The sequence below is a fragment of the Erythrolamprus reginae genome, chromosome 3 (genome assembly GCF_031021105.1).
Source record: "Erythrolamprus reginae isolate rEryReg1 chromosome 3, rEryReg1.hap1, whole genome shotgun sequence".
NCBI classification, from domain to species: domain Eukaryota; kingdom Metazoa; phylum Chordata; class Lepidosauria; order Squamata; family Dipsadidae; genus Erythrolamprus; species Erythrolamprus reginae.
In genome coordinates, this window is record NC_091952.1 from 43,665,076 (window position 1) to 43,687,475 (window position 22,400).

The window sequence follows — 22,400 nt, forward strand, 5'->3', positions numbered from 1 at the left end:
TTGGGGCAGTCGCGGGGAAGAAGAGAGAGAGGGTGCCTGCGTGCACCCTTTCTCTCTCCCCCCCTCCACCTCACCGGCTGGTGCCTTTGCTTGAGCCTGCGAGAGGAGGCAGTGGGAGGGGTGGGGCAGTTGCCACCTCTCCCCAGCTCAAGCAAAGGCGCCTCCAAAGGCAGCGCACACAGTGAGAGAGAATGAGTGCGAGCCTGAATGAGAAGCGGCTGGCTACCTTCTTGTGTCCCCTTTTGGTTGCGTTTAAAACCCAGAGCTTGAAGTTCTCCCTGAGTTGGGAGGAGAGGAAAACGTACCATTTGGCAGCTGATTGATTCGCACTTGCACGGGCTGGGTGAGGAGAACGCCTACACAGCCTTAGGCGGCTGGGAAAGTGAGGGGGAGCCAAGGGAACAAAAAAAGGGGCGAGGATCAGCTTTGGAGGGTGTGTGTGTGTGTGCGTGTGTGTGTGTGTGTGTGTGTGTGTGTGTGTGTGTGTGTGAGCGCCTGTCCACCCTGCAAAGAATGCCAGCTACTTCTTTGAAACCGGGAGGGTTTTTTTTCTCCTCGCTCACTCTGTGTGTGTATTTGTCAACAAATAAACCCTATCTGAGTCGGCAGGAAGCCGGAGGAAGCCCTAGAGCGGCGTGGGGGGTGGGCTTGTGAATGAAAGGGAAGCCAAGGCAACAAAGAAAAAGGGGAAGGATGAATTTTGGAGGGCGAGTGTGTGTGTGTTTGTGTGCGTGCCCGCCCCCTCCCCCCCCTGACAAATGCCAGTTACCTCTTTGAAGGAGGTGTAGCCAAAGTGCCTCCTTTCCCCCTGGCTGAAACCAGCAGGTTTTTTTTTTTTTACTCCTCACTCCCTTAATGTGTGTATTTGTCAACAGGTTTTAACTATTCCTTGCCCTCTCTGAGTTGCCCTTAGTTGGATTAAAAAGACCTCCTGCTGTCCGATTCTCCTCCCCCTCTTTTGAAAAGATTTAAACTGTTTAAAAATGGTATCTTGTGGTAGTTGCTGTCCTTGCTTGGATAGGATTTAATAACGTGTAATGAGGCAAGAGCTAGACAGGAATTTCTTAAGTGTGTTTGTGGATCTTTAAAAGTTGCCTTTTATAAAGTGGGTTTGAGAGCATATCTATCTATCTATCTATCTATCTATCTATCTATCTATCTATCTATCTATCTATCTATGTTTCTATGTATCTCTCTATCTTTCTATGTATCTATCTATCTATCTATCTATCTATTTATCTATCTATCTATCTATCTATCTATCTATCTATCTATTTATCTATCATTCTGTCTATCTATCTATCTATCTATCTATCATTCTATTTATCTATCTATCATTCTATCTATCTATCTATCATTCTATCTATCTATCTATCTATCTATCATTCTATCTATCTATCTATCTATCTATTTATCTATCTATCATTCTATCTATCTATCTATCTATCTATCATTCTATCTATCTACCTATCTATCTATCATTCTATCTATCTATCTATCTATCTATCTATCTATCTATCTATCTATCTATCATTCTATCTATCTATCTATCTATCTATCTATCATTCTATCTATCTACCTATCTATCTATCATTCTATCTATCTATCTATCTATCTATCTATCTATCTATCTATCTATCTATCTATCTATCTATCTATCTATCTGGTTTTCTATGCTGATAACCTCACAGCAGCTAATGCTGAAGCTGTTTGGACATACAGATTTATTTATTTATTTATTTAATTGGATTTGTATGCCGCTCCTCTCCAAGGACTCAGGGCGGCTCACAGCATATATAAAAACAGAACAATAATGTAAATCCAATTAATGATGAGAAAGAATCCAGTTTTGAAGGATTTTAACTCTTAGGTTTTAGCTCTGTTGCTGATCGAGCTACTTTTTTTACTTTTTAATTTATTGTTAATATTGTTAATTTGTTTACCCTCTTTTAAATTTACAGAGCTAGTTTACTGGTTTTCTTTAAAATAAATATTCTAAAACATGTCTCAATTAATGTAATTTTATTGGTTTCCATTTTTATAAGTTACCAGTAGCCACTGCATTTTCTAACCTCGGCTTATACTCGGGTCAATAGGTTTTCCCAGTTTTTGTGGCAAAAATTGGTGCCTCGGCTTATACTCGGGTTGGCTTATACTCGAGTATATACGGTATGCTATAGTTTGTATAATAATGTCTTGATATGTATAAATGAATGCTGTTAAAAATATTTATCACATTCTATTATATCAGTGGTTTTCAACCTGGAAGTCAGGACCTCTTTAGGGTTGAACGACCGTTTCACAGGGGTCGCCTAAGACCATGGGAAAAGACAAATTTCCCATGGTATTAGGAACTAAACTAAAGCTTCTATTCTGGCGCCTTGGAACATATTTTTACAATCCAACCAATCAGGCATTTACTGTGGGGGTGTCCCTCTGACCTTCCTGCCAATCAGCTTAAAGCTCTGTTGGCAGAATTGGCGCTAGACTTATGCTTGGGCGTCACCACATATGAGGAACTGTATTAAGGGGACGCGGCATTGGAAAGATTGAGAACCACTGTAATATATAGTGTTGAATAGTTTTTTGAAACAATGAACTAAAACACGTTGAAAACAGTTGTGAAATATGAAATATAATACAATATAAACAATGTATCTGTTTATGACAATACTATAGCTACTATTATAGCTAATACAGTGATCCCCTGATCATTGCGAGGATTCCGTTCCAGGACCCCTAGCAATGATCGGGTTTTCGCGAAGTAGCGCTGCGGAAGTAAAAACACCATCTGGGCATGCACAGATGGTGTTTTTACTTCCGCAGCGCTAGCGAGGAGCCGAAGATTGGGGTTCCTGGGAAGGGGACTCAGCTGGGAAGCGGCGCGGCTGTTTTAAAACGTCGCCGCCGCCATGGGGGGCTTGCCAGCACCCCCCCGAACCCGGGTGGCCGGGCGAGCAGCGAGCGAAGGGCGGGTGGCCGGGCGAAGGGCGGGCGAGCGGCGAAGGGCGGGCGAGCGGGTGCTGGGGGGGCTTCTCGCCCTCCCGCCAGCAAGAGGGGGAGCGAACGCCGTGGGCGGGCGAAGGGCGGGCGAGCGGCAGCGAGGAGTTTGCGTGGGCGGTGGGGAAACTCCTCGCTGATGCTCGCCCTCCCGCCAGCAAGAGGGGGAAGACCCAGGGAAGCCGCCCAGCAGCTGATCTGCCCGGCGCCATCTACGCATGCGTGGCCATAAAAAAAGGGCACGCATGCGCAGATGGTGTTTTGACTTCCGGGTTTAAAAATCGCGAGTTAGCCCGTTCGCAATGATCGGGGTCGCGATACCCGGGGGATCACTGTATACATAAATTAGATATACACTATGCAGAGAGAGTATCCTATTAGTAGAGTTAATTAGAATAACTATGCATCTTATTTTCCAATTAGGATGCAGCCCACTTAATGAAGCAGTATATGTCTAAATAATATTGCTATTTATTTATAAAATTCATTACCACCTTATATCTGAAGTTTATTGAAAAAATCTTTACTAGTAGAATGTTATATGTAATTAAGATGCTCATCTGGACAATGACTTTGGACAGTAAAAACAAGAACCTATTGTACCAGTGTTTCTCAACCTGGGCAGCTCCCAGAATTCCACAGACAGACTTCAAGCTGCCCAGGTTGAGAAACACTGCATTACAACATAAAAGTGCTTTGATACTGTAATAAGCAACTGTTAAAACATTGCTGAGCATTAAGAAAACAAAATTTTGTTTGCTTAAAACAATTGCATCAGATGCTTCTTTCAGAATAGGAGCCTTAAATATAATTATAAATACATAAGGTCAGGTCCCACAGAGTCGGCCTTCTCCAGGTCCCGTCAGCTTGACAACATTGCCTGCGGGGCATAGAGAAAGAGCCTTCTCTGTGTGGGGCCCGGCCCTCTGGAACCAGCTCCCCCAGAGATTCGTGCTGCCCCCACCCTCCTCGCCTTCCATAAGAGCCTAAAGATTCATCTCTGCCGACAGGCTTGGGGCCGTTAAGATATTCGCCCCTGGCCAATTAATGTAATGTATGTCTGACTGTTTAAATGGGAGTGATTGGTTTCTAATGTTACTTTTGAGTTTTAAGGACTTGGGGTTTTTTAGATTAGTTAAAATGATTTTAAATTTGGATTTAGGATGCTCCTATTGTTTTTATATGTTGTGAGTCTTTGGAGAGGGGTGACGTATAAGTCCAAATAATAAATAATAAATAAATTATCTCTTCTTGGTCTGTTTCTTTTTATCCACTTGAAAAGCAATGTCTGTGCAATATTGTACTATTAGGCTATTGTATTGTCACACACAAATATTCTCATACTCAACAATCCTCTTTATCAACCACAACTATGACATAAAGCAATGAAAAAAAATAAAAAGTGGATATAAACCTCTCAAAGAAATTTGTAATATTGTTGTATTACAGTACTGTTTAGTCAAGGTTTCGAAGATAAAGAAACCTATGCATCAAACAGCAATTATCTGAATTTACATATGGCATACAAAGCCTAACATCATTCCCTGAAAGATCTGTTAGTGCCATTTAGTAGCTCCTGGCTTTCAGTCATCAGCTGACTCCTCCTGGTATCATTCTCACCTGGTATCTGTCAGAGTGATGAATATCATCTGAGGAATGGGGTGACGCTGTTGGAGAATCTCCTTCCCGCTTGATAGAGGCTGACAACAAAATCGACTGCAGGAAAAGAAGGGGAAAGGGAAAGCCGTTAAGAATGCAAAGGGGAAATGGAGCAGGAGATGAGATATGCAGTAGCAAAAATTAAGAAAGCCATGATTATTTATTTATTTATTTTATTTATTTATTGGATTTGTATCCCGCCCCTCTCCGTGGACTCGGGGTGGCTAACAACAGTGGTAAAAACAGCATGTGACAATCCAATAGTAAAACAGATAAAAACCCTTGTTATAAAACCCAATCATACATACAAACATACCATGCATAAATTGTAGAAGCCTAGGGGGAAAGAATATCTCAGTTCCCCCATGCCTGACGACAGAGGTGGGTTTTAAGGAGCTTACGAAAGGCAAGGAGGGTGGGGGCAATTCTAACCTCTGGGGGGAGTTGGTTCCAGAGGGTCGGGGCCGCCAGAGAGAAGGCTCTTCCCCTGGGTCCCGCCAAACGACACTGTTTAGTTGACGGGACCCGGAGAAGGCCCACTCTGTGAGACCTAACTGGTCGCTGGGATTCGTGCGGCAGAAGGCGGTCCCGGAGATAATCTGGTCCGGTGCCATGAAGGGCTTTATAGGTCATAACCAACACTTTGAATTGTGATTGGAAACTGATTGGCAACCAATGCAGACTGCGGAGTGTTGGTGTGACATGGGCATATTTAGGGAAGCCCATGATTGCTCTCGCAGCTGCATTCTGCAGCTGCATTCTGCACGATCTGAAGTTTCCGAACACTTTTCAAAGGTAGCCCCATGTAGAGATTATGTCAACTATGTGTTAGTGTGTCATGTTAACCCAGCCTATCATCCTTGGTTCTCTCTTGTAATAGTTTGCATAAACTTTTATTGACAGAATTATAAGTTTTCTTGTCTGTATTATTTGTAGAGACTGTTTATGTTCAGGATTGGCATATTTATAGTATTTAACTCTTTAAAATAGGAGCCCATATCAGAAAAACAACAACCAAAATGATGAGACAGAGTTCATCAATGGCAGGTAAAACAGGTAAAAACAATCTCATTTTTTTCCACAGGTGAATGAAAAATCCTTAGCAAATGTATTCAAATAATATAAATACAATAATGAATAAGTAGAAACAGAGCTTCTACCAATTATTACATAGTTATATGCGATGGCGAACCTATGGCATGGGTGCCACACAGGTGGCACGCGGAGCCATATCTGCTGGCACACGAGTCGTTGCCATAGCTCACCTCCAACGTGCATGTGTGTGCCGGCCAGCTGACTTTTGGCTTGCACAGAAGCTCTGGAAGGGCATTTTTGGCTTCCAGAGAGCCTCCGGGAGGGGATGGGGGCAAGCAATTTTACCCTCCCCCGGCTCCAGGGAAGGGTTTGAAGCCTGGGGAGAGCAAAACACCGGCCTACTGGGCCCACCAGAAGTTTGGAAACAGGCCATTTCCGGCCTCCAGAGGGCCTCCGGGAGGGTGGGGGAAGCTGTTTTTGTCCTCCCCAGGCATTGAATTATGGGCGTGGGCACTCGTGCATGCGCAACAGTGTGCACACATGGTCTTTTGGCACCTGAGGGAAAAAAGGTTTGCTGTTATAGGATCTCTCATTAATATTCTGAAATCTCCCAGATATTAGGAAGTTCCTCTTATTTCTACAGCAGATTAAGAAAGTGAAAGAGTTAGCAATTTATTGGTATTTGTGAAAGTTGTCAATGCCTTGTAGACTTCGGGGCAGGGAAATATAAATTCCTTCTACTTCAGTACAAAGTTTTGCGAGAAATGACAATATTTTGACTATACAATAGTCCTCAACTTAGGACTGGTCATTTAGTGACAGTTCGAAGTTACAATGGACTTTTAAAAAGCTACCTATATTACAGGTGCTGTCTTATACTGCCATTTCATGCTATTGAAATTTAGTTTCAAAATGACAAAATTTCAGGACCTTATTTCAAGTAGTTTGCCAGGTGGGAGTACCCTAGTATCCTCCCCAGAAAAAAAAAATCAGTTCTGCCCTTTCCAATGACATTATACTATTCCTGAATAGCTTCTTGCAGCTCTTTGGAAGGTCAAAGGGTTGAATTTCAACCAGTGACCCTTCAAATTTTCCCATCCTTATTTTATAAAATGACATACAGTGTTCCCTTGATTTTCACGGGCGATGCGTTCCGAGACTGCCCGCGAAAGTCGAATTTCCGCGAAGTAGAGATGCGGAAGTAAATACACCATTTTGGGCTATGGACAGTATCACAAGCCTTCCCTTAACACTTTAAACCCCCAAATTACCATTTCCCATTCCCTTAACAACTATTTACTCACCATTATTACTGGTACTCACCATTGAATAAGACACTTAGTGATCCTGATATTTATAAACATAATTATTTATTAACAATAATTATTTTTTTATTATTTATTTGCAAAAATTATTAGTTTGGTGATGATGTATGATGTCATTGGGCAGCAAAAACCGTGATATTGAAAAAATCCCGTGAAGTATTTTTTAATTAATACCTTTTGAAAAACCGTGGTATAGGCTATTCGCGAAGTTCAAACCTGCGAAAATCGAGGGAACACTGTATTGTAGACAATCCTTTGTCTTATTTTTTTTATCAGAAGGAACTGCCACACTGCAAATATTATTTCAACAATCCTCTTCCCTCTATATTAATGGGCTGCATCAGTATTCTGAGATGTACAGGACTATTGGTTGCATTCTACCGCACGAATCCCAGCGGCCGATAAGGTCCCACAGAGTTGACCTTCTCCAGGTCCCGTCGACCAAACAATGTCGTTTGGTGGGCCCCAGGGGAAGAGCCTTCTCTGTGGTGGCCCCGGCCCTCTGGAATGAACTCCCCCAGGAGATTAGAACGGCCCCCACTCTCCTTGTCTTTCGCAAGTTACTCAAGACCCACCTATATCGCCAGGCATGGGGGAATTAAGACATCTCCCCCAGGCTTTCTTATATTTTATTTTTGGTATGTATGTGCTGTGTTTTTTAAATTGTTGGGTTTTTTTTAATATAATTTTATTATTAGATTTGTTCCATTGTTATACTGTTTTTAGTACTGTTGTGAGCTGCCCCGACTCTTCGGAGAGGGGCGGCATACAAATCTAATAAATTGAATTGAATTGAATTGAATTATAACTCCCTTTTTCTTCTTGTAATAATCTGATAGAAAGTGTTAAAGGTACCTTAGCTTTCAATTTGCTTCAGTGAAGATATAAAAATATGAAAGTCGAGCTTTCAGCTCTACTTTCTATCCGCACAGCTTCTCAGAACCTCCATCAAATTCCAACAGCCAGTCTGCTGGCTCCCCCATCCATCCATGCAACTAGTTCTAATTCAAAATGATTATGTGAAAAATGGCTATACTAGCTATGGAGACAGTAAATTAAACATTATGGATTACTTTTTATCATGTAGTCCCAAGAAGAATGCTAGCCCCATTTGTAAAATAAACCTCCAGAGCGGTATGACAATGACCTCTGGGAAAAATGCAAGGCTAAACTAATCCCAAAGATGTCAATCTTAAACCTTCTACATATACATTCCATTAAGTGAATAAACCTCCTCTTAAAATTGTAGCAAACAGCTATATTCTAAATACCTCTTCAGCGTGTTAAACACCACATCAGTGAATTGAGCTCTTCCTATTGCATCAAACTAAACCTCCACTAAGATGGAGAAAAAGCATCTCCATTTTTGGCACAATGTCAGAAGAATTGACTGGTTATAGGGGCAATAGGGAAGGTGGAAACAGCAGTAGAAGAAAAGTTAGGGTTGTACATCCTCAGTTTTTAGTGCCCATCTTGCTATTGTTCACAGTATTTGCATCTAATTGTTGAAGGTGGATTAGATTCACACAAGGATATTGATTTCAACTCAAATGGATCAACTAAGGACATATTTTTAACTGAGAGAGGACATTCATCTGGCTTTATTGTCCGATTGTATATTTGACTTCTTTTTTAATTGTTTTTTGTATTTTATATTGTTGTAAGCCACCCTGAGTCCTTTGGGATTGGGCGGCATAGAAGTCGAACTAACTAACTAACTAACTAACTAACTAACTAACTAACTAACTAACTAACTAACTGTTGTGGTTCAGCCTGAGGCTGCTCAGGGACCGGCTGTGTCTCTGCTGGCTCCATGCCCGGAGGAGGATGACAGCGAAGAGGAGGGGGCTGAACAGTCGGACGGGGGAGAGGAAAAGCAGGAATGGGATGAAGGAGAACAGCATGAGAGCCCGGGGGGGGGGGCTCTCCCCAGCCAGTAGTTTGAAGTCATTAGGTGATGACGCACAAGCCGTCATTGACATGCGACAGAGACGGTCAGATCAAAGAAAGGAGCAATTAAAGAAGTATTATCAGCACTGAATTAGGAACAGCTGGGTTTGGGTGTGGTCTCCTTAGCAGGGTTTAAAAGGCAGGCAAGCCCTTGAAGCCAAGTGGAGTGTTATCAGTTTGGAGTTACGTTATCCTGTCTTGTTTCTCGGCATCTCTGTTCCTGGCTTGTGGCCCAGCAGCTTTGGAAGACCCGTGGGAGGTGTAGGTCTGCTATCTACAGCCTCGGATTGGCAGCAAGAATTCTGTATTGCTGCATGGACTTTTGCCTTCGTGGATATATCTGAAGATACAGCATTTTCCTGTTTGTAAGGACATTTTCTGTTACCTGTGTTTTTCTTGAATTTTATAAAACTGCCTTTGCCTTTTACCAGTGTGTCTGGCTTCTCTTTTTGGGTTGGTATTGGCTTCTAGAGTGACCCAGACAGAAAACTAACTAACTAACTAACTAACTAACTAACTAACTAACTAACTAACTAACTAACTAAATAAATAAATAAATAAATAAATAAATAAATATAATTAGGAAAAGATAAACTTGGAGTCAACACCAAGGTGTAGATTTAAAAATACATACTGTCTTTCTTTAAGACACTTTTTCTGAATTCAACATCAAAGGAAATGAAACTTTGATACTCTATCCTGCTCTATCATCCTCACCAGAAATGCAACTATATAAGCAAATTCTACTTTATTGTAAGACTAAAATAACAGAATCTTGCAAGTCTGAAAATATATTTCTCCCTCTATCTTATTTACCTCCCTGAGAAACACTGCCGTAAGGAATGCTATTTTTATGTCCTTAAATAATTGAAAAATAGCTGGTTAAAAAAATAAAGAAGAAGCTCCATTTAGGATCCATCTTAGAAAAAGGAGGAAGGAAAAGTACATAAAACTAACATAAATATATTGGTTGTTATAGAACCAATGCTCCTTTTCCCTTTCTTGCATGATTCCTCAAAGTCAGAATAGGAGATGGAGAAATGAGAGTCTGGCATTCAACCAGAAAGAACATCACAACTGTTCTTGTGGTGAGTAATGCCTGTTAGTCCAGGAGTACATGTGTGTTAGGGTTTGCCACTGTAAACTTGTACCGTCACTTTAAATGTTACAGTTGCTACTGTAAAACTTGTACATAAAGGGTTAATATTATTCTAAGCTGGTACGTCATTAGAGGGCGCCAGTATCCCATCCCTCAAATGAGGCTGTGACGCACATTTCTGCTCAGTCAGTCATTGCCTGAGAGAAGGGGAGTTGTGTTTATGCTTTGTGCGTATTTTCTTGTATAAGCTTTGTGCTTATTATCTATATTGTATTTTGCTTTGTGCTTCTAATCTTGTAATTGCTCAGTGCTTATTATCCTGTACAGTGGTACCTCGAGATACGAGTTTAATTCGTTCCGGACCTGGGCTCTTAAGTCGAGCAGCTCTTATCTCGAACGACTTTTCCCCATAGGAATTAATGTAAATAATTTTAATTGGTTCCAGCCCTCAAAAAACTCACAAAGTTAGTCTAAATTATGCAGAAAGACATGTTTTTAATGAAGAAATGTACATGTACATATAAATGAATAATGAAGTTTCTTTCACTTAACTTGTAAACTTTCTTAAACTTTTAAATTTACATATGTTCAACTTCTCTGCCACCCAATCCTGTAGGACAGAGGTCCCCAACCCTTTTTGCACCAGGGACCGGCTTTAAGCGATCAAGAGAGGAATGGGTGAATGAATGGACGGAGGGTGGGAAGGAAGGAAGGAAAGAGGGAAGGGACAGGAACAGAGGAAGGAAGCAAGGAAACTTATGAAAGGGGAGAGTAAGAGAGGAATGAGTGAAGGGAGGGAGGGAGGGAAGAAGGTGGGAAGGAGAAAGAAAAGAAGAAATAGAGGAAGGGAAGGTAAAAGAGAGAAAGAAAAAGAGCAAGAAAGAAAGAAAGGGGGAAGGGACAGGAACAGAGGAAGGAAGCAAGGAAACTTATGAAAGGGGAGAGTAAGAGAGGAATGAGTGAAGGGAGGGAGGGAGGGAAGAAGGTGGGAAGGAGAAAGAAAAGAAGAAATAGAGGAAGGGAAGGTAAAAGAGAGAAAGAAAAAGAGCAAGAAAGAAAGCTGCAAGCACCCCCCCCGAGCCCCCCAGGCCGGCTGCAACCTTTTAAAACGCGCGCCGCTTCGCAGCTGTCTCCTGAAGCCGAACGCGGAAGTTAGCGTTTGGCTTCAGGAGACAGCTCCTTGGCGCTTGTATCTCGAATTTGGGCTTGTAAGTAGAACAAAAATATCTCTCCCCTCCCAGCTCTTATCTCGAGTTGCTCTTAAGTAGAGCAGCTCTTATGTCGGGGTTCCACTGTATTTGCTTCGTGCTTATTCTGGATTGTTTATATTTTGTTTATATGTAAATAATACTTATCTGTGTCTTGGCTTTATCACACATCCACTCTCTGTTAAAATTCTTTGCTCGGTGATGTCGAAGGTTTCATAGCCTAGCTAAACCAAGACATGCCAACAATGCCACAATTGGCTAAATTAATCACAGTTGGTTTTGAAGCCAACAAATCTTCAAATTCCGTTTTCTTGGTTAACTGACTATCCTTTTGGACACTGTCAATATGAAGCTCTACGGTATGCCCCAGTATTGAAAAGATGAGCAAGTGACTGTGAATTAATCTCTATGTATTCGGCTTATTTCTCAACTAGTGAATTCTATCTAAGGCATCATCCATCCTATTGTTAAGACGCCTGCATCACTGAATGGCAAATCTTTGATAGGGGCTGGTCTTCATTGACAGGGCCAGAGAAGTGCAGCCATGCATGCCTCCTGAGGGAAAAAACTCCAGCTATATTATTTTATGCACAGTCTGCAACATGGCAGGATGTATTGATTTGTGGCTCAAATAAATGGCACGCTTCTGCATAAAATATCTAAACCAAAAGATTCTTGTCCTCAGGTAAATGTTCAAAAACCATAGCCATCTTCTCCCGTAGGAAAAATACGAATGATGAGTCATGGATGTATGGTGAGCTGAATGGAAAAATCCAGAAGTTTTCATATTTCCTTATTCATGAGTGTGGAAGGCATTTTAAGTGAGCCTATTCTTTGAAGAATCAACTATAACAGAATTTTGGGATAGAGTAATTAAAAAATATATTGTTATTCAGCCCTGGACATATTCAGAAAATGTTCTGGATGTGTCAAAAGACCTTTGGATACAGAAGTTGATGTCCCAATGACGGATCAGGTAACGATGACAGTTCTGGTATACAGTGGTTGAGTCTGGATATGAAATATAATATTCTGGCTCTTAATGCATAATTGGCCAAGAAATATCAGAAGTGACTGATAAATTGGTGTAAGTAGAAGCTTCTAAATACATTAAGGAAGTGAATGTATAGTCACTGAAACAACTACCTGTATAGAGGGAAATGAAAGCAGAAATTCCTGTGGTAGCAAAAGATGGCTAGATATTTAAGTCAAAGCTAATTCCAAAGAAATCCACTACTGTGCTATAGGAAAGGCCTGCTTACATATAAAGAGGAATCTGAAGATAAAACTATAGAAAACTAACAGTCCCACACTTGAAAACACAAGTACTATCCAGGTAATGGTCATTTAGCAAAGCAAGGAGATATACCAAGAAAGCAGTTGGCAATAAAAATTCTAAAGAGACCTTCAACTATAAATACCGTATTGTTCCTACCGATATGAAAAGAATATGGATTAATAACAAATAGAACAGCATCATTTGCTACAATCAAGAATGCAGCATAGGAAGGAATCCCCATCTAATGTCAAACCACTAGGGCATAAACATAAATTACACCAATCAAGTGACTAAGTCTGGGTAAAACGCCTAGACCAAGAGCTAATATGTGGTTATATTAGTTCATATTTAATATTTCTCAGGAGAAATTCTTGGAAGTCTGTTCAGATAAGGTAGGACCAAAATGCTGCTGAGGCTGAGATGCTTCTAAAATCAAATAAAGTGGTACCTCTAGATATGAGCTGCTCCACATGCGAGTATTCCAAGTTACGAGCTGAGACGCGAGCAAAATTTCTGTTCGACACCCGAGCTCAAATTCGGGATATGAGCCGAGCGTCCACTAGGTGGCGCAAGAATTCCATTTTTTCCAGTTATCTTGGCGCGAAAAGCCAAATCTAAATGCATTCATTCGAGATACGAATTGATCGACATACGAGCTCGGCTCTGGCACGAATTAAACTCGTATGTCGAGGTACCACTGTACAGTGGTACCTCTACCTAAGAACGCCTCTACTCACAAACTTTTCTAGATAAGAATCGGGTGTTCAAGATTTTTTTGCCTCTTCTCAAGAACCATTTTCCACTCGAGCCTCTGAAACTGTAACTGGAAAAGGCAGGGACAAGCCTCCGTGGGGCCTAAGAATCTCCTGGAAGGAAACAGGGCCAGAAAACGCGTGGAGAAGCCTCCATGGGGCCTCTCTAGGAATCTCCTGGGAGGAGACAGGGCCTCCCTGTGGTTTCCCCAATCGCACACATTATTTGCTTTCACATTGATTCCTATGAGAAATATTGCTTCTTCTTACAAACCTTTCTACTTAAAAACCTGGTCATGGAACGAATTAAGTTTGTAAATAGAGGTACCACTGTAAGTTCGTAAGTAGAGGTACCATAAAGGAAGAAGTGTTAACAAAAAGGAAAGTGATTGTCCTGCAACCAACGACTGTAGCAGAATGGTTAATGTTTCATCTGGCCACTACAAAAAGTGTAGAACTTGATGCTGCATTGCTGTGGGCATAAGAATTTGTGCTATATTTCTTCCTATGGAAAAAGCAAAATATAGCCCAAGTTTGTCTTCTTGAGTGCCATACCAGAGATAGAAGCAATATTCCTGGAATCAAAGTCCCTGATCTCAAGGGAAGAACTTGGTTTTCTATTTGAAGCTGGTGATGTAAAGAAGCATCTGAGACGGAGAATAAATATGCTCTCACAGAAATCATAGTAATAGCTTTTAAAGCCTCCTCAAAGAGCAAGGCATGAAAAAGGTAGAACAATGTTCCATCATATTTGAGGCATGAAATTGCGGCAATAGACATTGAAATCTTTACAAAGTTCTTCATCCCGATGAAAAGATATTCAAGATACCCATTTATTACAAATGTTTGAGGATGGGAATTTGCACCTAAAGCTGAAATAATTGCAAAGAGACTAAAGTTAAAGAAACGTGTTACTAACAAGTCATGAAAAACGAATAGAGTGATGAAAAATATATACCTTTCCAGGATAAAAGAAAAAAAGAAACATTTGAAGAAGTTTGGGGGGCGGGAGAAAGCAAATTAATAATAATAATAATAATAATAATAATAATAATAATAATAATAATAATTTATTAGATTTGTATGCCGCCCCTCTTCGAAGACTCGGGGCGGCTCACAACAAGCGATAAAACAATATTGTACAGGCACAAATCTAATATTAAGAAAAAACTAAAAAACCCTATCAATTAAAAACCAAACAGCACATACATACCAAACATAAATTATAATAAGCTTGGGGGAAAGGTGTCTCAAATCCCCCATGCCTGGCGGTATAGATGGGTCTTAAGTAGTTTACGGAAGACGAGGAGGGTGGGAGCAGTTCTAATCTCCGGGGGGAGTTGATTCCAGAGGGCTGGGGCCGCCACAGAGAAGGCTCTTCCCCTGGGGCCCGCCAGACAACATTGTTTAGTCGACGGGACCCGGAGAAGGCCAACTCTGTGGGACCTTATCGGCCGCTGGGATTTGTGCGGTAGCAGGCGGTTCCGGAGGTATTCTGGTCCAATGCCGTGGAGGGCTTTAAAGGTCATGACCAACACTTTGAATTGTGACCGGAAACTGATCGGCAGCCAATGCAAGCCACGGAGTGTTGTAGAAACGTGGGCGAATCTAGGAAGCCCCACGATAGCTCTCGCGGCTGCGTTCTGCACGATCTGAAGTTTCCGAACACTTTTCAACATAATAAAAACTAAAATATTCTATTTAGTGAATATTAGGTTTAGGTTTAGGGTTTAGGTTTATTGGATTTATATGCTGCCCCTCTCCGCAAACTCGGGGCGGCTCACAACAATAATAAAAAAACAGTACAGTACATAATACCAAATCCAATGCCCACCCATCTAGTTGCAATTTAAATTAATAATCTCATAAAAACAGTATATATAAAAAACAGGCACACAGTCAATCAATCAACAAAACAACATGGGCAAGGGGGAGGTGTTTTAGTTCCCCCATGCCTGACGGCAAAGGTGGGTCTTAAGGAGTTTACGAAAGGCAGGGAGGGTGGGGGCAATCCTAATCTCAGGGGGGAGCTGGTTCCAGAGGGTCGGGCCCCCCACAGAGAAGGCTCTTCCCCTGGGTCCCGCCAGACGACATTGTTTAGTCGACGGGACCCGGAGAAGGCCAACTCTGTGGGACCTAACCGGTCGCTGGGATTCGTGCGACAGGAGGCGGTCCCGAAGATATTCTGGTCCGGTGCCATGAAGGGCTTTATAGGTCTTTGAATTGTGACCGGAAACTGATTTGTGACCGGAAACTGATCGGCAGCCAATGCAGACTGCGGAGTGTTGGAGTGATATGGGCATACTTGGAGAAGCCCATAATTGCTCACTAAATGGCAGTAAAAGAAGAGATTTGGGCAATTAAGTGGAAAGTAGTAGGTTCAACAGCTCAGCAAGAAAACATTCTAGAACAGGGGCATTAAACTTGATTTCATTGAAGGCTGCATCAGGGTTGTGTTTGACCTCAGAGAGGGTAGGCTGAGTGTGGCCTGGGTAGGTGTGGCCAGCTTGACATCACTCCTGTTGGGGGCCCTTGTGGTGGTCTTCCCAAGCTCAGTTTTCATTGGCCGAGGGTTGCAGGAGGCCATGGCAGCTGAAAACAGAGCTTGGGAAGCGCAGAAGCACCGCGCAGAAGCACTGCGCTATTTCCAGGGCGGCCCACAGGCCAGATCTAAGTACCACGGTTTTGAGTTTGACACCCATGTTCTAGAATATTGATCTTCAAAGGCACAAGCCCAGTTGAGTATTTACTGCATAGGAACCAGAAAGACAAAATATCTCTGTGATTCAGGGCAATATACTCATTTGTATAAAGTAAAATTTTGATCCTATAGTATTCGGTCCTACATTAAAGATTTGATTCCAAAAACTAGCCAAAGATCAACTGGAGGGCAACAAGAATTAAAATAAATTCATTTTTTACCAGCAGAAAATTCTACTGGAAAAATAGCACTTACTCTCCTTGAGTTATATCGGCAGAAAATGTTGTCAGTATAGATCAGGGATCCTCAAACTTTTTAAACAGGGGACCAATTCACAGTGTCTCAGACAGTTGGGGGGCCAGATTGCGTGTGGACAGGTGGTCCTGTGACTAGGGGGCATGGCCAATTTAGTAGGTTCATTAAACCAGTGTTTCCCAACCTTGGCGACTTGAAGATATTTGGACTTCCACTCCCAGAATTCCCCAGCCAGCAAATGCTGGCTGGGGAATTCTGGGAGTTGAAGTCCAAATATCTTCAATTCGCCAAGGTTGGGAAACACTGCATTAAACAATGCACAATTAAACTTTAATTTGTTTTGCTCCTGGGGGTGTTTTATTTGCTTTTGTTTGCATGCTGCTCTTTTTTGTTGACTTTTCTTTTTACTAGATTGTTTTTTCAGTTGTTTAGGAATCTAGCGGTCCATTTTAGGAGTTTACAATCAACAATTCAGTCTCTCTGTCTCTTTCTTTCCTTCTCTGTCTTTCTCGTTCTCTCTCTTTCCCTCTCTCCCTCCTCCCTCTCTCTGTTTCTCTCTTTGTCAATTTCTATGTCTTGTCTGTCGCTCTTTCCTTCCCTCTCTCTCTCTTTCTCTCTCTTTCTGGTTATCTCCATCCCTCTCTCCCTCCCTCCCCCCCCCCGAAAACTGAAAACCCTTGACAGTGTTTTCCCTCGTAGTTACAATATAGACTATAGCAGTGGTGTCAAACCCACGATGATACATTGTCGTCATGTGACCTATCACAACTTTTATTATTATTATTTATTTATTAATCAGATTTGTATGCCGCCCCTCTCCGTAGACTCGGGGCAGCTAACAACAATAATAATACAGTGTAAACAAATCTAATATTTAAGTTAATTTTTTAAAAAACCCAATTTAAGAAACCAATCATACATACTGACATACCATGCATATATTTTATAAGCTAGGGGGAAGGGAAAGTCTCAATTCCCCCATGCCTGACGACAGAGGTGGGTTTTAAGGAGCTTACAAAAGGCAAGGAGGGTGGGGGCAACTCTGATATCTGGGGGGAGTTGGTTCCCAAGGGTCGGGGCCGCCACAGAGAAGGCTCTCCCCCTGGGTCCCGCCAAACGACATTGTTTAGTTGATGGGACCCGGAGAAGGCCAACTCTGTGAGACCTAACTGGTCGCTGGGATTCGTGCGGCAGAAGGCGGTCCCGGAGATAATCTGGTCCGGTGCCATGAAGGGCTTTATAGGTCATAACCAACACTTTGAATTGTGATCGGAAACTGATTGGCAACCAATGCAGACTGCGGAGTGTTGGTGTGACATGGGCATATTTAGGGAAGCCCATGATTGCTCTCGCAGCTGCATTCTGCACGATCTGAAGTTTCCGAACACTTTTCAACGGTAGCCCCATGTAGAGAGCATTACAGTAGTCGAGCCTCAAGGTGATGAGGGCGTGAGTGACTGTGAGCAGTGAGTCCCTGTCCAAATAGGGCCACAACTGGTGCACCAGGCGAACCTGGGCAAACACTCCCCTCGCCACAGCTGAAAGATGTTTCTCTAATGTGAGCTGTGGATCGAGGAGGACGCCCAAGTTGCGGACCCTCTCTGAGGGGGTTAGTGATTCCCCCCCCCCCAGGGTAATGGATGGACAGATGGGATTGTCCTTGGGAGGCAAAACCCACAGCCACTCCGTCTTAGCAGGGTTGAGTTTGACTCTGTTGACACCCATCCAAACCCCAACAGCCTCCAGGCACCGGCACATCACTTCCACTGCTTCGCTGACTTTTCCCCCTTCCGCTAACCCGGGGGAGGTCTGTGACATATGTGGCCCATGGGCCGCGGGTTTGACACCCGTGTTCTATAGTCTAACATGGACAATGGATCCAAACTGCTTTACAGAATATGCAAAACACATACAGAAGCATGCACCAGAAATTGGAGTGCCCCAGCTTTTTTAATGAATTTTTCAAGGAAAGAACTAATTCAATCTTTCTCTGCCACAGCTCCATGACCTGCCAGACACAATTCTGTGGCAAACTACCATTCCACTGTTGGAAAGCAGAGCAACAGATTTGTCCAAGTGCCAGTGAGACATCATATTTCTATCTCTCCTTTAAATCATCCCTCTGCTGGGTAAAGGCACTCTCTACTGAGACTATAAACCCTAAGAGGATCAGCCTGAGCATTACACCTGGGGCAAGCTAAATAAAAAAAAGGTCACCAGTGCTTTTTAAACACGGACAAAAAGGCAGTAAAATGTGTTTTGGGGGGAAAAGAAATCTGGCATTAAATCATGACTTTTTGCCTGGCTCGCCTCATTAAAAATGGCCTTTTGGAAAGTAAAATTATCATTGTAAGTGATAAGATCTTTAAGAAAATAATTCACGGCTTCTTCACCCTTTAATATGATAGCCGCCATCGGCTAATTTTTTTCTTAATGGCAACAAGGCTATCAATCTTGTGCAGGGCTTGCTTTCATCCTTGCCTCCCGCTCCCCTGCCACCTTTCCAAATAACCATAGTCTCTATTGCTCATAGAAGGAACTGTCTTTTCTTTTCTGCCTCTGCACTAATGGTTTCCAATTCGATGAATCCCCCTCTGAATCATAAGCTAAGCATAAATGCTCAGTTACAACATTACATGACAAATTGAAATGAGGGTGCATTTTGTTCTGCAAAGTTGGTAATTAAATAATGGAACAAAATTGCCCAGAGAGATAGTAGGTTCTCAATCCTGTGTATTCTGAAACTGCAGCTTTAGTCAATCATAAATTAAGCACCTATAATAACTTAACAAAGTTTTCCTCTGCATGACTATTTAGGAAAAATGCCATTCTTTCCCCAGAGATGCTTTCTAGCGCAGCAACATTGGGAGGATTAGACATTCTCTAACTTTGCAACTTCAGTTGATATTTAGGGCAATACAGTATTTTTATAAACAACAAAATATGCTCAGGCTACATTGGTTTCTTTCTATGAAAAGATTGCAATGGGTTTTATTTAATTATGGATACATATTCATAATGAAGATTCTTTAAGAGGTGCATTTTAAAATGTAGGAACCTGTATAAAACCTAAAACAATATTATAAATTGATCAACTTTTTTTCAATTTGAACTTCATAACCTGTTTCTTTTCAGTACTACATGAATTTTTCCTACTACAGGATAGAAGCCGAAACTTAAATTTCAGAACTCTATCTTTTCAATAAGAAAGAAGAGATTTATTTAATTAGGAATAAAAATGAATCCAGACCAACAACACTTCTATATAAGGTTGGGGTGTCAGCAGTTCAATGTACAGTATTCCTTTATACTCTGAGATATAACAGCCAGCATATACTCATAAGAGGCATACAAACAATCAAACAAAAATACAGCTCAACCTTCTTTTTATTATTATTACCCTGGGGCAAGGGAAGTATGGAGAAATTATCATTTGTATATTTTTATATGATTCTCTGGACCCAACGGAATTATAATAATGCAGCCTGGTAACACTAGGGCCATTACTGCCTTATTACTATTAAGATTAATAATAGCAAAACAATAATGATCAGTTATTACAAATCAAGTTCATCAAGAAGAGGATTCAGAAGAGGATATCTAAAAAATGCACTAGTTCTGGAAAGGACAGCATGTAGGATCAGAAATAACTGAAAAGAAGCTAGTAGTTCCATATCAATATATAGTACAAAATAAAGCAATCATTGAAATAGAACTGCAAGAGACTACTCAGGCCAAAACACCAAAGCTTCCTAGAAGTAGCTCACACCGTAGAACAAATCAGTGGGAATCATCAGTAGAAGATGCCAGCATAGATATTGAATTGTTTTCATTCCCAAACCAAGCATCTTCTCTTATACAGTGATACCTTGTCTTACAAACTTAATTGGTTCCGGGACAAGGTTCTTAAGGTGAAAAGTTTGTAAGATGAAACAATGTTTCCCATAGGAATCAATGGAAAAGCGATTAATGCGTGCAAGCCCAAAATTCACCCCTTTTGCCAGCCGAAGTGCCCGTTTTTGCGCTGCTGGGATTCTCCTGAGGCTCCCCTCCGTGGGAAACCCCACCTCCAGACTTCTGTGTTTTTGTGATGCTGCAGGGGAATCCCAGCAGGGAAATCCCAGCATCGCAAAAACAAGCGCTTCGCTGGCAACGGAAGTCTGAAGATGGGGTTTCCCAGTGAAGGGAGCATCAGTGAAATCGCAGCATCACAAAAATACCAAAGTCCTCGAAACCCCAGCTCCAGACCTCTGTGTTTTTGTGATGCTGCGATTTCACTGAGGCTCCCCTCGCTGGGAAACCCCACCTCCGGACTTCCGTTGCCAGCGAAGCGTCCATTTTTGAACTGCTGGGACTCCCCTGCTGGGATTCCCTTGCAGCATCACAAAAACATGTCCAGAGGTGGGGTTTCCCATGGAGGGGAGCCTCAGGGAAATTCCAGCAGCGCAAAAACGGGTGCTTCACTGGCAACGGAAGTCCAGAGGTGGGGCATCCCAGAAGCGGCGGTGGGTTTGTAAGGCGAAAATAGTTTGTAAGAAGAGGCAAAAAAATCTTAAACCCCGGGTTTGTATCTCGAAAAGTTTGTATGATGAGGCGTTTGTAAGATGAGGCATCACTGTACTTTCTCATCAGAAAGAACAAAGCCCTTTAACTAAAAAACAAAAGGAGTTGAAAGAAAGAATAACTGAACATATAGAGCAGAAGAACAACAGAGTAAGCTTGCCTGATTGCAGCTTGTTCTGAAGAAACAGCTACCACAAGCATTAAAAGATACTATAATATCAAATACAAACCCCTGCTCACTGCAAGCAACACACTAACTAATGTACGACATGGAGGCATTATAACTGAATATCTTAGATGCAAAATTAACAAGCCAAGCAGTGCACCACCAAAATGCAAGCTCAGGTTGGGAAATAAGATCAGCATGTTAACATCAGATGCAAGCAAGCTGGAATAAATGAAAAAAGCAGCAAATAAGAGCTATAGCCAAGAGGCTGAACAGACACAATGCTTGAATTGCACACTACAGGCAGAATTTCCAATCTCAATTGAATCAGAAATGTTTCTACCAATCCATTAATAGGGATGCTGCAATAAACCAGTCAGCGCTTGACAAAGAAGAAATAGTGCAGTTCTGACTACAACTATGGGACAACCCAAAGAAACACAACAAGAATGCAACTTGGATAAAAGAGGGGAATAGGAATAAAAAAGAAGCTGAAATGAAATAACCTGTAATAACAGCAGAAACTGTATGGTAAAGGGCAAGGGAAATCAAGAACTGGTTAACAAGTGAAGATGAACTGCATAGTTTTGGATTGAAACATCTGACTGGTTTATACTCACTCACTGCCATACAGTTTAACAATTTCTGCAAGGAGATGAAATTGAAGATTAGTTAACATCTAGCAAAACCTAAGTTGTTGTTCAGTTGCTACTGTGTTTTTTAGAGTATATGACGCACCTTAGGTTTTTGGGAGGAAAATGGGGAGGGGGAATCTGCCTACCAGATATTCATCTGGCTACCGTCGTTAGTCTGGTCAGCTTCAACACATTATTTTATCCCCTGGTTGGGGCTTTAAAAGAATCTTATTTGGGGAGAGTAACAATGAAAAAACTTGCAGGTCATTAAGAGCTGGGAACATCGTTACCACCTGGTTAGGGCTGGAAAGAAACATTTGGAGCAAGTAGAGCATGTAAATGAATGAATGAATGAATGAATGAATGAATGAATGAATGAATGAATGAATGAATACCTGCAAAGACTTAGGGCTTGGAAAACATTCTTTGCAGAGAGTAACAATGAAAGAGTTTGCAAGGCAAGAGCTGGAAAGATTGTTAGGACCTCATTAGGGCTGAAAAAAATAGAAAAAAGCTACATTCTGAGTATAAGACATACCCAAAATTTTAGCCTCTTGGGGGGGGGGAGTGCATCTTATACTCTGAAAAATATGGTAAGTCATGTCTGACTTTTTGTGACCCCAGAGACCATAGTATAGGTTAGCATAGCAAGGGGCTCACGTGTCCTCCACTGTCTTCCAAGTTTGCTCAAATTGATATTCGTTGCACCAATGACACTACCGTATCTAACTATCTCATCCTATGCCGTCCTGTTCTCTTTGCATTCAATGTTG

The 22,400-nt window shown here is 41.8% G+C and overlaps 1 long non-coding RNA gene across 1 annotated transcript in view; it reads right to left on the minus strand.

Moving 5' to 3' along the window:
• Window positions 1–4,628: 4,628 nt before the first annotated feature.
• LOC139163832 (uncharacterized) overlaps window positions 4,629–22,400 on the minus strand; it is a 58,357-nt gene continuing 40,585 nt past the window's right edge. The window contains exon 3 of the long non-coding RNA XR_011558530.1: window positions 4,629–4,716. This is a non-coding gene — a long non-coding RNA (uncharacterized lncRNA). The remainder of the gene's footprint in view (window positions 4,717–22,400) is intronic.